This window comes from Somniosus microcephalus, chromosome 26, assembly GCF_052327205.1.
Source record: "Somniosus microcephalus isolate GS21.2 chromosome 26, FLI_Smic_1.0, whole genome shotgun sequence".
NCBI lineage: Eukaryota > Metazoa > Chordata > Chondrichthyes > Squaliformes > Somniosidae > Somniosus > Somniosus microcephalus.
The window spans coordinates 8,137,425-8,155,979 of NC_141012.1; the positions used below are offsets into that span (position 1 = coordinate 8,137,425).

The 18,555-nt window shown below is 45.2% G+C and overlaps 1 long non-coding RNA gene across 1 annotated transcript in view; it reads left to right on the forward strand.

The window, feature by feature from the left end:
- LOC147100259 (uncharacterized) overlaps window positions 1-18,555 on the forward strand; it is a 207,005-nt gene that overhangs the window by 13,015 nt on the left and 175,435 nt on the right. The window lies entirely within an intron of this gene.

Consider the following 18,555-nt stretch of genomic DNA (forward strand, 5'->3'; position numbering starts at 1 on the left):
TGTGGGAGTGTATCTCACTGTGATGTGGGACTGTATCTCACTGTGATGTGGGACTGTATCTCACTGTGATGTGGGATTGTAACTCACTGTGATGTGGGATTGTATCTCACTGTGATGTGGGACTGTATCTCACTGTGATGTGGGAGTGTATCTCAATGAGATGTGGGAATGTATCTCGCTGTGATGTGGGATTTATCTCACTGTCATGTGGGACTGTAGCTCACTGTGATGTGGGATTGTATCTCACTGTGATTTGGGATTGTATCTCACTGTGATGTGGGACTGTATCTCACTGTGATGTAGGATTGTATCTCACTGTGATGTGGGAATGTATCTCACTGTGATGTGGGACTGTACCTCACTGTGATTTGGGACTGTATCTCACTGTGATTTGGCTGTGATTTGGGACTGTATCTCACTGTGATGTGGGAGTGTATCTTCCTGTGATGTGGGAGTGCATATCACTGATATGGGATTGTATCTCACTGAGATTTGGGATTGTATCTCACTGTGATATGGGAGTGTATCTCACTGTGATGTGGGATTGTATCTCACTGTGATGTGGGATTGTATCTCACTGTGATGTGGGATTGTATCTCACTGTGATGTGGGAGTGTATCTCACGGTGATGTGGGACTGTATCTCACTGTGATGTGGGACAGTATTTCACTGTGATGTGGGACTGTATCTCACTGTGATCTGGGAATGTATCTCACTGTGATGTGGGATTATATCTCACTGTGATGTGGGACTCTATCTCAATGTGATCCGGGACTGTATCTCACTGTGATGTGGGAGTGTATCTCACTGTGATGTTGGAGTGTATCTCACTGATATGGGATTGTATCTCACTAATGTGGGATTGTATCTCACTGTGATATGGGACTGTATCTCACTGTGATGTGGGATTGTATCTCACTGTGATTTGGGATTGTATCTCACTGTGATGTGGGAGTGTATCTCACTGTGATGTGGGATTGTATCTCACTGTGATGTGGGATTTATCTCACTGTGACGTGGGACTGTACCTCACTGTGATGTGGGAGTGTATCTCACTGTGATGTGGGAGTGTATCTCACTGTGATGTGGGACTGTATCTCACTGTGATGTGGGACTGTATCTCACTGTGATGTGGGAGTGCACCTCACTGTGATGTGGGACCGTATCTCACTGTGATGTGGGATTGTATCTCACTGTGATGTGGGAATGTATCTCACTGTGATGTGGGATTGTATCTCACTGTGATGTGGGACTGTATCTCACTGTGATGTGGGAGTGTATCTCACTGTGATGTGGGAGTGTATCTCACTGTGATGTGGGAGTGTATCTCACTGTGCTGTGGGACTGCATCTCACTGTGATGTGTGACTGTATCTCACTGTGATGTGGGACTGTATCTCACTGTGATGTGGGAGTGCACCTCACTGTGATGTGGGACCGTATCTCACTGTGATGTGGGATTGTATCTCACTGTGATGTGGGAATGTATCTCACTGTGATGTGGGATTGTATCTCACTGTGATGTGGGACTGTATCTCACTGTGATGTGGGAGTGTATCTCACTGTGATGTGTGACTGTATCTCACTGTGATGTGGGAGTGTATCTCACTGTGATGTGGGAGTGCATCTCACTGTGATGTGGGAGTGTATCTCGCTGTGATGTGTGACTGTATCTCACTGTGATGTGGGACTGTATCTCACTGTGATGTGGGAGTATATCTCACTGTGATCTGGGACTGTATCTCACTGTGATGTGGGACTGCATCTCACTGTGATGTGTGAGTGTATCTCACTGGGATATGGGAGTGTATCTCACTGTGATGTGGGATTGTATCTCACTGTGATGTGGGACTGTATCTCACTGTGATGTGGGATTGTATCTCACTGTGATGTGGGATTGCATCTCACTGTGATGTGGGATTGTAACTCACTGTGATGTGGGAGTGTATCTCACTGTGATGTGAGAGTGTATCTCACTGTGATGTGGGATTGTATCTCACTGTGCTGTGGGAGTGTATCTCACTGTGATGTGAGAGTGTATCTCACTGTGATGTAGGACTGTAACTCACTGTGATTTGGGACTGTATCTCACTGTGATGTGGGATTGTATCTCACTGTGATGTGGGATTGTATCTCACTGTGATGTGGGACTGTATCTCACTGTGATCTGGGAATGTATCGCACTGTGATGTGGGATTCTATCTCACTGTGATCTGGGACTGTACCTCACTGTGATGTGGGACTGTATCTCACTGTGATGTGGGATTGTATCTCACTGTGATGTGGGAGTATATCTCACTGTGATGTGGGAGTGTATCTCACTGTGATGTGGAAGTGTATCTCACTGTGACCTGGGACTGTATCTCACTGTGATGTGGGACTGTATCTCACTGTGATGTGGGAGTGTATCTCACTGTGATGTGTGACTGTATCTCACTGTGATGTGGGAGTGTATCTCACTGTGATGTGGGAGTGCATCTCACTGTGATGTGGGAGTGTATCTCGCTGTGATGTGTGACTGTATCTCACTGTGATGTGGGACTGTATCTCACTGTGATGTGGGAGTATATCTCACTGTGATCTGGGACTGTATCTCACTGTGATGTGGGACTGCATCTCACTGTGATGTGTGAGTGTATCTCACTGGGATGTGGGAGTGTATCTCACTGTGATGTGGGATTGTATCTCACTGTGATGTGGGACTGTATCTCACTGTGATGTGGGATTGTATCTCACTGTGATGTGGGATTGCATCTCACTGTGATGTGGGATTGTAACTCACTATGATGTGGGATTGTATCTCACTGTGATGTGGGAGTGTATCTCACTGTGATGTGAGAGTGTATCTCACTGTGATGTAGGACTGTAACTCACTGTGATTTGGGACTGTATCTCACTGTGATGTGGGATTGTATCTCACTGTGATGTGGGATTGTATCTCACTGTGATGTGGGACTGTATCTCACTGTGATCTGGGAATGTATCGCACTGTGATGTGGGATTCTATCTCACTGTGATCTGGGACTGTACCTCACTGTGATGTGGGACTGTATCTCACTGTGATGTGGGATTGTATCTCACTGTGATGTGGGAGTATATCTCACTGTGATGTGGGAGTGTATCTCACTGTGATGTGGAAGTGTATCTCACTGTGACCTGGGACTGTATCTCACTGTGATGTGGGACTGTATCTCACTGTGATGTGGGAGTGTATCTCACTGTGATGTGGGAATATATCTCACTGTGAATTGGGACTGTATCTCACTGTGATGTGGGATTGTATCTCACTGTGATGTGAGAGTGTATCTCACTGGGATGTGGGATTGTATCTCACTGTGATGTGGGACTGTAACTCACTGTGATTTGGGACTGTGTCTCACTGTGATGTGGGATTGTATCTCACTGTGACCTGGGACTGTATCTCACTGTGATTTGGGATTGTATCTCACCGTGATGTGGGAGTGTATCTCTCTGTGATGTGGGATTGTATCTCATTGTGATCTGGGACTGTATCTCACTGTGATGTGGGATTGTATCTCACTGTGATGTGAGAGTGTATCTCACTGTGATGTGGGATTGTATCTCACTGTGAAGTGGGATTGTAACTCACTGTGATGTGGGACTGTACCTCACTGTGATGTGGGACTGTATTTCACTGTGATGTGGGCCTGTATCTCACTGTGATGTGGGAGTGTCTCTCACTTGATGTGGGAGTGTATCTCACTGTGATGTGGGACTGTATCTCACTGTGATTTGGGATTGTATCTCACTGTGATGTGGGAGTGTATCTCACTGTGATGTGGGAGTGTATCTCACTGTGATGTGGGACTGTATCTCACTGTGATGTGGGATTGTATCTCACTGTGATCTGGGACTGTATCTCACTGTGATGTGGGACTGTATCTCACTGTGATGTGGGATTGTATCTCACTGTGATGTGGGAATGTATCTCACTGTGATGTGGGACTGTACCTCACTGTGATTTGGGACTGTATCTCACTGTGATTTGGCTGTGATTTGGGACTGTATCTCACTGTGATGTGGGAGTGTATCTTACTGTGATGTGGGAGTGCATATCACTGATATGGGATTGTATCTCACTGAGATTTGGGATTGTATCTCACTGTGATATGGGAGTGTATCTCACTGTGATGTGGGATTGTATCTCACTGTGATGTGGGATTGTATCTCACTGTGATGTGGGATTGTATCTCACTGTGATGTGGGAGTGTATCTCACTGTGATGTGGGATTTATCTCACTGTGATGTAGGAGTGTATCTCACTTGATGTGGGAGTGTATCTCACTGTGATGTGGGAGAGTATCTCACTGTGATGTGAGAGTGTATCTCACTGTGATGTGGGATTGTATCTCACTGTGAAGTGGGATTGTAACTCACTGTGATGTGGGACTGTACCTCACTGTGATGTGGGACTGTATTTCACTGTGATGTGGGCCTGTATCTCACTGTGATGTGGGAGTGTCTCTCACTTGATGTGGGAGTGTATCTCACTGTGATGTGGGACTATATCTCACTGTGATTTGGGATTGTATCTCACTGTGATGTGGGAGTGTATCTCACTGTGATGTGGGAGTGTATCTCACTGTGATGTGGGACTGTATCTCACTGTGATGTGGGATTGTATCTCACTGTGATCTGGGACTGTATCTCACTGTGATGTGGGACTGTATCTCACTGTGATGTGGGATTGTATCTCACTGTGATGTGGGACTGTATCTCACTGTGATGTGGGATTGTATCTCACTGTGATCTGGGACTGTATCTCACTGTGATGTGGGACTGTATCTCACTGTGACGTGGGAGTGTATCTCACTGATGTGGGATTGTATCTCACTGATGTGGGATTGTATCTCACTGTGATGTGGGCCTGTATCTCACTGTGATGTGGGAGTGTATCTCACTTGATGTGGGAGTGTATCTCACTGTGATGTGGGACTGTATCTCACTGTGATGTGGGATTGTATCTCACTGTGATGTGGGACTGTATCTCACTGTGATGTGGGATTGTATCTCACTGTGATCTGGGACTGTATCTCACTGTGATGTGGGAGTGTATCTCACTGTGATGTGGGATTGTATTTCACTGTGATGTGGGACTGTATCTCACTGTGATGTGGGATTGTATCTCACTGTGATCTGGGACTGTATCTCACTGTGATGTGGGACTGTATCTCACTGTGATGTGGGAGTGTATCTCACTGTGATGTGGGATTGTATCTCACTGTGATGTGAGAGAGTATCTCACTGTGATGTGGGAGTGTATCTCACTGATGTGGGATTGTATCTCACTGATGTGGGATTGTATCTCACTGTGATGTGGGACTGTATCTCACTGTGATGTGAGAGTGTATCTCACTGATGTGGGATTGTATCTCACTGATGTGGGATTGTATTTCACTGTATTTTGGGATTGTATCTCTCTGTGATGTGGGATTGTATCTCACTGTGATGTGGGACTGTATTTCACTGTGATGTGGGACTGTATCTCACTGTGATTTGGGATTGTATCTCACTGTGATGTGGGATTGTATCTCACTGTGATGTGGGAGTGTATCTCACTGTGATGTGGGATTTATCTCACTGTGATGTAGGAGTGTATCTCACTTGATGTGGGAGTGTATCTCACTGTGATGTGGGACTGTATCTCACTGTGATGTGGGACTGTATCTCACTGTGATGTGGGATTGTAACTCACTGTGATGTGGGATTGTATCTCACTGTGATGTGGGACTGTATCTCACTGTGATGTGGGAGTGTATCTCAATGAGATGTGGGAATGTATCTCGCTGTGATGTGGGATTTATCTCACTGTCATGTGGGACTGTAGCTCACTGTGATGTGGGATTGTATCTCACTGTGATTTGGGATTGTATCTCACTGTGATGTGGGACTGTATCTCACTGTGATGTAGGATTGTATCTCACTGTGATGTGGGAATGTATCTCACTGTGATGTGGGACTGTATCTCACTGTGATTTGGGACTGTATCTCACTGTGATTTGGCTGTGATTTGGGACTGTATCTCACTGTGATGTGGGAGTGTATCTTACTGTGATGTGGGAGTGCATATCACTGATATGGGATTGTATCTCACTGAGATTTGGGATTGTATCTCACTGTGATATGGGAGTGTATCTCACTGTGATGTGGGATTGTATCTCACTGTGATGTGGGATTGTATCTCACTGTGATGTGGGATTGTATCTCACTGTGATGTGGGAGTGTATCTCACTGTGATGTGGGATTTATCTCACTGTGATGTAGGAGTGTATCTCACTTGATGTGGGAGTGTATCTCACTGTGATGTGGGAGAGTATCTCACTGTGATCTGGGACTGTATCTCACTGTGATGTGGGAGTGTATCTCACTGTGATGTGAGACAGTATCTCTCTGTGATGTGGGACTGTATCTCACTGTGATGTGGGACTGTATCTCACTGTGATGTGGGACTGTATCTCACTGTGATGTGGGACTGTATCTCACTGTGATGTGGGACAGTATTTCACTGTGATGTGGGACTGTATCTCACTGTGATCTGGGACTGTATCTCACTGTGATGTGGGACTGTACGTCACTGTGATCTGGGAATGTATCTCACTGTGATGTGGGATTATATCTCACTGTGATGTGGGACTCTATCTCAATGTGATCCGGGACTGTATCTCACTGTGATGTGGGAGTGTATCTCACTGTGATGTTGGAGTGTATCTCACTGATATGGGATTGTATCTCACTAATGTGGGATTGTATCTCACTGTGATATGGGACTGTATCTCACTGTGATGTGGGATTGTATCTCACTGTGATTTGGGATTGTATCTCACTGTGATGTGGGAGTGTATCTCACTGTGATGTGGGATTGTATCTCACTGTGATGTGGGATTTATCTCACTGTGACGTGGGACTGCACCTCACTGTGATGTGGGAGTGTATCTCACTGTGATGTGGGAGTGTATCTCACTGTGATGTGGGACTATATCTCACTGTGATGTGGGACTGTATCTCACTGTGATGTGAGAGTGTATCTCACTGATGTGGGATTGTATCTCACTGATGTGGGATTGTATTTCACTGTGATTTGGGATTGTATCTCACTGTGATGTGGGATTGTATCTCACTGTGATGTGGGACTGTATTTCACTGTGATGTGAGTGTATCTCACTGTGATGTGGGACTGTATCTCACTGTGATGTGAGAGTGTATCTCACTGTGATGTGGGAGTGTATCTCACTGTGATGTGGGATTGTAACTCACTGTGATGTGGGATTGTATCTCACTGTGATGTGGGAGTGTATCTCACTGTGATGTGGGATTTATCTCACTGTGATGTAGGAGTGTATCTCACTTGATGTGGGAGTGTATCTCACTGTGATGTGGGACTGTATCTCACTGTGATGTGGGACTGTATCTCACTGTGATGTGGGATTGTAACTCACTGTGATGTGGGATTGTATCTCACTGTGATGTGGGACTGTATCTCACTGTGATGTGGGAGTGTATCTCAATGAGATGTGGGAATGTATCTCGCTGTGATGTGGGATTTATCTCACTGTCATGTGGGACTGTAGCTCACTGTGATGTGGGATTGTATCTCACTGTGATTTGGGATTGTATCTCACTGTGATGTGGGACTGTATCTCACTGTGATGTAGGATTGTATCTCACTGTGATGTGGGAATGTATCTCACTGTGATGTGGGACTGTACCTCACTGTGATTTGGGACTGTATCTCACTGTGATTTGGCTGTGATTTGGGACTGTATCTCACTGTGATGTGGGAGTGTATCTTCCTGTGATGTGGGAGTGCATATCACTGATATGGGATTGTATCTCACTGAGATTTGGGATTGTATCTCACTGTGATATGGGAGTGTATCTCACTGTGATGTGGGATTGTATCTCACTGTGATGTGGGATTGTATCTCACTGTGATGTGGGATTGTATCTCACTGTGATGTGGGAGTGTATCTCACGGTGATGTGGGACTGTATCTCACTGTGATGTGGGACAGTATTTCACTGTGATGTGGGACTGTATCTCACTGTGATCTGGGAATGTATCTCACTGTGATGTGGGATTATATCTCACTGTGATGTGGGACTCTATCTCAATGTGATCCGGGACTGTATCTCACTGTGATGTGGGAGTGTATCTCACTGTGATGTTGGAGTGTATCTCACTGATATGGGATTGTATCTCACTAATGTGGGATTGTATCTCACTGTGATATGGGACTGTATCTCACTGTGATGTGGGATTGTATCTCACTGTGATGTGGGAGTGTATCTCACTGTGATGTGGGATTTATCTCACTGTGATGTAGGAGTGTATCTCACTTGATGTGGGAGTGTATCTCACTGTGATGTGGGAGAGTATCTCACTGTGATGTGAGAGTGTATCTCACTGTGATGTGGGATTGTATCTCACTGTGAAGTGGGATTGTAACTCACTGTGATGTGGGACTGTACCTCACTGTGATGTGGGACTGTATTTCACTGTGATGTGGGCCTGTATCTCACTGTGATGTGGGAGTGTCTCTCACTTGATGTGGGAGTGTATCTCACTGTGATGTGGGACTATATCTCACTGTGATTTGGGATTGTATCTCACTGTGATGTGGGAGTGTATCTCACTGTGATGTGGGAGTGTATCTCACTGTGATGTGGGACTGTATCTCACTGTGATGTGGGATTGTATCTCACTGTGATCTGGGACTGTATCTCACTGTGATGTGGGACTGTATCTCACTGTGATGTGGGATTGTATCTCACTGTGATGTGGGACTGTATCTCACTGTGATGTGGGATTGTATCTCACTGTGATCTGGGACTGTATCTCACTGTGATGTGGGACTGTATCTCACTGTGACGTGGGAGTGTATCTCACTGATGTGGGATTTATCTCACTGTCATGTGGGACTGTAGCTCACTGTGATGTGGGATTGTATCTCACTGTGATTTGGGATTGTATCTCACTGTGATGTGGGACTGTATCTCACTGTGATGTAGGATTGTATCTCACTGTGATGTGGGAATGTATCTCACTGTGATGTGGGACTGTACCTCACTGTGATTTGGGACTGTATCTCACTGTGATTTGGCTGTGATTTGGGACTGTATCTCACTGTGATGTGGGAGTGTATCTTCCTGTGATGTGGGAGTGCATATCACTGATATGGGATTGTATCTCACTGAGATTTGGGATTGTATCTCACTGTGATATGGGAGTGTATCTCACTGTGATGTGGGATTGTATCTCACTGTGATGTGGGATTGTATCTCACTGTGATGTGGGATTGTATCTCACTGTGATGTGGGAGTGTATCTCACGGTGATGTGGGACTGTATCTCACTGTGATGTGGGACAGTATTTCACTGTGATGTGGGACTGTATCTCACTGTGATCTGGGAATGTATCTCACTGTGATGTGGGATTATATCTCACTGTGATGTGGGACTCTATCTCAATGTGATCCGGGACTGTATCTCACTGTGATGTGGGAGTGTATCTCACTGTGATGTTGGAGTGTATCTCACTGATATGGGATTGTATCTCACTAATGTGGGATTGTATCTCACTGTGATATGGGACTGTATCTCACTGTGATGTGGGATTGTATCTCACTGTGATGTGGGAGTGTATCTCACTGTGATGTGGGATTTATCTCACTGTGATGTAGGAGTGTATCTCACTTGATGTGGGAGTGTATCTCACTGTGATGTGGGAGAGTATCTCACTGTGATGTGAGAGTGTATCTCACTGTGATGTGGGATTGTATCTCACTGTGAAGTGGGATTGTAACTCACTGTGATGTGGGACTGTACCTCACTGTGATGTGGGACTGTATTTCACTGTGATGTGGGCCTGTATCTCACTGTGATGTGGGAGTGTCTCTCACTTGATGTGGGAGTGTATCTCACTGTGATGTGGGACTATATCTCACTGTGATTTGGGATTGTATCTCACTGTGATGTGGGAGTGTATCTCACTGTGATGTGGGAGTGTATCTCACTGTGATGTGGGACTGTATCTCACTGTGATGTGGGATTGTATCTCACTGTGATCTGGGACTGTATCTCACTGTGATGTGGGACTGTATCTCACTGTGATGTGGGATTGTATCTCACTGTGATGTGGGACTGTATCTCACTGTGATGTGGGATTGTATCTCACTGTGATCTGGGACTGTATCTCACTGTGATGTGGGACTGTATCTCACTGTGACGTGGGAGTGTATCTCACTGATGTGGGATTGTATCTCACTGATGTGGGATTGTATCTCACTGTGATGTGGGCCTGTATCTCACTGTGATGTGGGAGTGTATCTCACTTGATGTGGGAGTGTATCTCACTGTGATGTGGGACTGTATCTCACTGTGATGTGGGATTGTATCTCACTGTGATGTGGGACTGTATCTCACTGTGATGTGGGATTGTATCTCACTGTGATCTGGGACTGTATCTCACTGTGATGTGGGAGTGTATCTCACTGTGATGTGGGATTGTATTTCACTGTGATGTGGGACTGTATCTCACTGTGATGTGGGATTGTATCTCACTGTGATCTGGGACTGTATCTCACTGTGATGTGGGACTGTATCTCACTGTGATGTGGGAGTGTATCTCACTGTGATGTGGGATTGTATCTCACTGTGATGTGAGAGAGTATCTCACTGTGATGTGGGAGTGTATCTCACTGATGTGGGATTGTATCTCACTGATGTGGGATTGTATCTCACTGTGATGTGGGACTGTATCTCACTGTGATGTGAGAGTGTATCTCACTGATGTGGGATTGTATCTCACTGATGTGGGATTGTATTTCACTGTATTTTGGGATTGTATCTCTCTGTGATGTGGGATTGTATCTCACTGTGATGTGGGACTGTATTTCACTGTGATGTGGGACTGTATCTCACTGTGATTTGGGATTGTATCTCACTGTGATGTGGGATTGTATCTCACTGTGATGTGGGAGTGTATCTCACTGTGATGTGGGATTTATCTCACTGTGATGTAGGAGTGTATCTCACTTGATGTGGGAGTGTATCTCACTGTGATGTGGGACTGTATCTCACTGTGATGTGGGACTGTATCTCACTGTGATGTGGGATTGTAACTCACTGTGATGTGGGATTGTATCTCACTGTGATGTGGGACTGTATCTCACTGTGATGTGGGAGTGTATCTCAATGAGATGTGGGAATGTATCTCGCTGTGATGTGGGATTTATCTCACTGTCATGTGGGACTGTAGCTCACTGTGATGTGGGATTGTATCTCACTGTGATTTGGGATTGTATCTCACTGTGATGTGGGACTGTATCTCACTGTGATGTAGGATTGTATCTCACTGTGATGTGGGAATGTATCTCACTGTGATGTGGGACTGTATCTCACTGTGATTTGGGACTGTATCTCACTGTGATTTGGCTGTGATTTGGGACTGTATCTCACTGTGATGTGGGAGTGTATCTTACTGTGATGTGGGAGTGCATATCACTGATATGGGATTGTATCTCACTGAGATTTGGGATTGTATCTCACTGTGATATGGGAGTGTATCTCACTGTGATGTGGGATTGTATCTCACTGTGATGTGGGATTGTATCTCACTGTGATGTGGGATTGTATCTCACTGTGATGTGGGAGTGTATCTCACTGTGATGTGGGATTTATCTCACTGTGATGTAGGAGTGTATCTCACTTGATGTGGGAGTGTATCTCACTGTGATGTGGGAGAGTATCTCACTGTGATCTGGGACTGTATCTCACTGTGATGTGGGAGTGTATCTCACTGTGATGTGAGACAGTATCTCTCTGTGATGTGGGACTGTATCTCACTGTGATGTGGGACTGTATCTCACTGTGATGTGGGACTGTATCTCACTGTGATGTGGGACTGTATCTCACTGTGATGTGGGACAGTATTTCACTGTGATGTGGGACTGTATCTCACTGTGATGTGGGAGTGTATCTCACTGTGATGTGGGATTGTATCTCACTGTGATGTGAGAGAGTATCTCACTGTGATGTGGGAGTGTATCTCACTGATGTGGGATTGTATCTCACTGATGTGGGATTGTATCTCACTGTGATGTGGGACTGTATCTCACTGTGATGTGAGAGTGTATCTCACTGATGTGGGATTGTATCTCACTGATGTGGGATTGTATTTCACTGTATTTTGGGATTGTATCTCTCTGTGATGTGGGATTGTATCTCACTGTGATGTGGGACTGTATTTCACTGTGATGTGGGACTGTATCTCACTGTGATTTGGGATTGTATCTCACTGTGATGTGGGATTGTATCTCACTGTGATGTGGGAGTGTATCTCACTGTGATGTGGGATTTATCTCACTGTGATGTAGGAGTGTATCTCACTTGATGTGGGAGTGTATCTCACTGTGATGTGGGACTGTATCTCACTGTGATGTGGGACTGTATCTCACTGTGATGTGGGATTGTAACTCACTGTGATGTGGGATTGTATCTCACTGTGATGTGGGACTGTATCTCACTGTGATGTGGGAGTGTATCTCAATGAGATGTGGGAATGTATCTCGCTGTGATGTGGGATTTATCTCACTGTCATGTGGGACTGTAGCTCACTGTGATGTGGGATTGTATCTCACTGTGATTTGGGATTGTATCTCACTGTGATGTGGGACTGTATCTCACTGTGATGTAGGATTGTATCTCACTGTGATGTGGGAATGTATCTCACTGTGATGTGGGACTGTATCTCACTGTGATTTGGGACTGTATCTCACTGTGATTTGGCTGTGATTTGGGACTGTATCTCACTGTGATGTGGGAGTGTATCTTACTGTGATGTGGGAGTGCATATCACTGATATGGGATTGTATCTCACTGAGATTTGGGATTGTATCTCACTGTGATATGGGAGTGTATCTCACTGTGATGTGGGATTGTATCTCACTGTGATGTGGGATTGTATCTCACTGTGATGTGGGATTGTATCTCACTGTGATGTGGGAGTGTATCTCACTGTGATGTGGGATTTATCTCACTGTGATGTAGGAGTGTATCTCACTTGATGTGGGAGTGTATCTCACTGTGATGTGGGAGAGTATCTCACTGTGATCTGGGACTGTATCTCACTGTGATGTGGGAGTGTATCTCACTGTGATGTGAGACAGTATCTCTCTGTGATGTGGGACTGTATCTCACTGTGATGTGGGACTGTATCTCACTGTGATGTGGGACTGTATCTCACTGTGATGTGGGACAGTATTTCACTGTGATGTGGGACTGTATCTCACTGTGATCTGGGACTGTATCTCACTGTGATGTGGGACTGTACGTCACTGTGATCTGGGAATGTATCTCACTGTGATGTGGGATTATATCTCACTGTGATGTGGGACTCTATCTCAATGTGATCCGGGACTGTATCTCACTGTGATGTGGGAGTGTATCTCACTGTGATGTTGGAGTGTATCTCACTGATATGGGATTGTATCTCACTAATGTGGGATTGTATCTCACTGTGATATGGGACTGTATCTCACTGTGATGTGGGATTGTATCTCACTGTGATTTGGGATTGTATCTCACTGTGATGTGGGAGTGTATCTCACTGTGATGTGGGATTGTATCTCACTGTGATGTGGGATTTATCTCACTGTGACGTGGGACTGCACCTCACTGTGATGTGGGAGTGTATCTCACTGTGATGTGGGAGTGTATCTCACTGTGATGTGGGACTATATCTCACTGTGATGTGGGACTGTATCTCACTGTGATGTGAGAGTGTATCTCACTGATGTGGGATTGTATCTCACTGATGTGGGATTGTATTTCACTGTGATTTGGGATTGTATCTCACTGTGATGTGGGATTGTATCTCACTGTGATGTGGGACTGTATTTCACTGTGATGTGAGTGTATCTCACTGTGATGTGGGACTGTATCTCACTGTGATGTGAGAGTGTATCTCACTGTGATGTGGGAGTGTATCTCACTGTGATGTGGGATTGTAACTCACTGTGATGTGGGATTGTATCTCACTGTGATGTGGGAGTGTATCTCACTGTGATGTGGGATTTATCTCACTGTGATGTAGGAGTGTATCTCACTTGATGTGGGAGTGTATCTCACTGTGATGTGGGACTGTATCTCACTGTGATGTGGGACTGTATCTCACTGTGATGTGGGATTGTAACTCACTGTGATGTGGGATTGTATCTCACTGTGATGTGGGACTGTATCTCACTGTGATGTGGGAGTGTATCTCAATGAGATGTGGGAATGTATCTCGCTGTGATGTGGGATTTATCTCACTGTCATGTGGGACTGTAGCTCACTGTGATGTGGGATTGTATCTCACTGTGATTTGGGATTGTATCTCACTGTGATGTGGGACTGTATCTCACTGTGATGTAGGATTGTATCTCACTGTGATGTGGGAATGTATCTCACTGTGATGTGGGACTGTACCTCACTGTGATTTGGGACTGTATCTCACTGTGATTTGGCTGTGATTTGGGACTGTATCTCACTGTGATGTGGGAGTGTATCTTCCTGTGATGTGGGAGTGCATATCACTGATATGGGATTGTATCTCACTGAGATTTGGGATTGTATCTCACTGTGATATGGGAGTGTATCTCACTGTGATGTGGGATTGTATCTCACTGTGATGTGGGATTGTATCTCACTGTGATGTGGGATTGTATCTCACTGTGATGTGGGAGTGTATCTCACGGTGATGTGGGACTGTATCTCACTGTGATGTGGGACAGTATTTCACTGTGATGTGGGACTGTATCTCACTGTGATCTGGGAATGTATCTCACTGTGATGTGGGATTATATCTCACTGTGATGTGGGACTCTATCTCAATGTGATCCGGGACTGTATCTCACTGTGATGTGGGAGTGTATCTCACTGTGATGTTGGAGTGTATCTCACTGATATGGGATTGTATCTCACTAATGTGGGATTGTATCTCACTGTGATATGGGACTGTATCTCACTGTGATGTGGGATTGTATCTCACTGTGATGTGGGAGTGTATCTCACTGTGATGTGGGATTTATCTCACTGTGATGTAGGAGTGTATCTCACTTGATGTGGGAGTGTATCTCACTGTGATGTGGGAGAGTATCTCACTGTGATGTGAGAGTGTATCTCACTGTGATGTGGGATTGTATCTCACTGTGAAGTGGGATTGTAACTCACTGTGATGTGGGACTGTACCTCACTGTGATGTGGGACTGTATTTCACTGTGATGTGGGCCTGTATCTCACTGTGATGTGGGAGTGTCTCTCACTTGATGTGGGAGTGTATCTCACTGTGATGTGGGACTATATCTCACTGTGATTTGGGATTGTATCTCACTGTGATGTGGGAGTGTATCTCACTGTGATGTGGGAGTGTATCTCACTGTGATGTGGGACTGTATCTCACTGTGATGTGGGATTGTATCTCACTGTGATCTGGGACTGTATCTCACTGTGATGTGGGACTGTATCTCACTGTGATGTGGGATTGTATCTCACTGTGATGTGGGACTGTATCTCACTGTGATGTGGGATTGTATCTCACTGTGATCTGGGACTGTATCTCACTGTGATGTGGGACTGTATCTCACTGTGACGTGGGAGTGTATCTCACTGATGTGGGATTGTATCTCACTGATGTGGGATTGTATCTCACTGTGATGTGGGCCTGTATCTCACTGTGATGTGGGAGTGTATCTCACTTGATGTGGGAGTGTATCTCACTGTGATGTGGGACTGTATCTCACTGTGATGTGGGATTGTATCTCACTGTGATGTGGGACTGTATCTCACTGTGATGTGGGATTGTATCTCACTGTGATCTGGGACTGTATCTCACTGTGATGTGGGAGTGTATCTCACTGTGATGTGGGATTGTATTTCACTGTGATGTGGGACTGTATCTCACTGTGATGTGGGATTGTATCTCACTGTGATCTGGGACTGTATCTCACTGTGATGTGGGACTGTATCTCACTGTGATGTGGGAGTGTATCTCACTGTGATGTGGGATTGTATCTCACTGTGATGTGAGAGAGTATCTCACTGTGATGTGGGAGTGTATCTCACTGATGTGGGATTGTATCTCACTGATGTGGGATTGTATCTCACTGTGATGTGGGACTGTATCTCACTGTGATGTGAGAGTGTATCTCACTGATGTGGGATTGTATCTCACTGATGTGGGATTGTATTTCACTGTATTTTGGGATTGTATCTCTCTGTGATGTGGGATTGTATCTCACTGTGATGTGGGACTGTATTTCACTGTGATGTGGGACTGTATCTCACTGTGATTTGGGATTGTATCTCACTGTGATGTGGGATTGTATCTCACTGTGATGTGGGAGTGTATCTCACTGTGATGTGGGATTTATCTCACTGTGATGTAGGAGTGTATCTCACTTGATGTGGGAGTGTATCTCACTGTGATGTGGGACTGTATCTCACTGTGATGTGGGACTGTATCTCACTGTGATGTGGGATTGTAACTCACTGTGATGTGGGATTGTATCTCACTGTGATGTGGGACTGTATCTCACTGTGATGTGGGAGTGTATCTCAATGAGATGTGGGAATGTATCTCGCTGTGATGTGGGATTTATCTCACTGTCATGTGGGACTGTAGCTCACTGTGATGTGGGATTGTATCTCACTGTGATTTGGGATTGTATCTCACTGTGATGTGGGACTGTATCTCACTGTGATGTAGGATTGTATCTCACTGTGATGTGGGAATGTATCTCACTGTGATGTGGGACTGTATCTCACTGTGATTTGGGACTGTATCTCACTGTGATTTGGCTGTGATTTGGGACTGTATCTCACTGTGATGTGGGAGTGTATCTTACTGTGATGTGGGAGTGCATATCACTGATATGGGATTGTATCTCACTGAGATTTGGGATTGTATCTCACTGTGATATGGGAGTGTATCTCACTGTGATGTGGGATTGTATCTCACTGTGATGTGGGATTGTATCTCACTGTGATGTGGGATTGTATCTCACTGTGATGTGGGAGTGTATCTCACTGTGATGTGGGATTTATCTCACTGTGATGTAGGAGTGTATCTCACTTGATGTGGGAGTGTATCTCACTGTGATGTGGGAGAGTATCTCACTGTGATCTGGGACTGTATCTCACTGTGATGTGGGAGTGTATCTCACTGTGATGTGAGACAGTATCTCTCTGTGATGTGGGACTGTATCTCACTGTGATGTGGGACTGTATCTCACTGTGATGTGGGACTGTATCTCACTGTGATGTGGGACTGTATCTCACTGTGATGTGGGACAGTATTTCACTGTGATGTGGGACTGTATCTCACTGTGATCTGGGACTGTATCTCACTGTGATGTGGGACTGTACGTCACTGTGATCTGGGAATGTATCTCACTGTGATGTGGGATTATATCTCACTGTGATGTGGGACTCTATCTCAATGTGATCCGGGACTGTATCTCACTGTGATGTGGGAGTGTATCTCACTGTGATGTTGGAGTGTATCTCACTGATATGGGATTGTATCTCACTAATGTGGGATTGTATCTCACTGTGATATGGGACTGTATCTCACTGTGATGTGGGATTGTATCTCACTGTGATTTGGGATTGTATCTCACTGTGATGTGGGAGTGTATCTCACTGTGATGTGGGATTGTATCTCACTGTGATGTGGGATTTATCTCACTGTGACGTGGGACTGCACCTCACTGTGATGTGGGAGTGTATCTCACTGTGATGTGGGAGTGTATCTCACTGTGATGTGGGACTATATCTCACTGTGATGTGGGACTGTATCTCACTGTGATGTGAGAGTGTATCTCACTGATGTGGGATTGTATCTCACTGATGTGGGATTGTATTTCACTGTGATTTGGGATTGTATCTCACTGTGATGTGGGATTGTATCTCACTGTGATGTGGGACTGTATTTCACTGTGATGTGAGTGTATCTCACTGTGATGTGGGACTGTATCTCACTGTGATGTGAGAGTGTATCTCACTGTGATGTGGGAGTGTATCTCACTGTGATGTGGGATTGTAACTCACTGTGATGTGGGATTGTATCTCACTGTGATGTGGGAGTGTATCTCACTGTGATGTGGGATTTATCTCACTGTGATGTAGGAGTGTATCTCACTTGATGTGGGAGTGTATCTCACTGTGATGTGGGACTGTATCTCACTGTGATGTGGGACTGTATCTCACTGTGATGTGGGATTGTAACTCACTGTGATGTGGGATTGTATCTCACTGTGATGTGGGACTGTATCTCACTGTGATGTGGGAGTGTATCTCAATGAGATGTGGGAATGTATCTCGCTGTGATGTGGGATTTATCTCACTGTCATGTGGGACTGTAGCTCACTGTGATGTGGGATTGTATCTCACTGTGATTTGGGATTGTATCTCACTGTGATGTGGGACTGTATCTCACTGTGATGTAGGATTGTATCTCACTGTGATGTGGGAATGTATCTCACTGTGATGTGGGACTG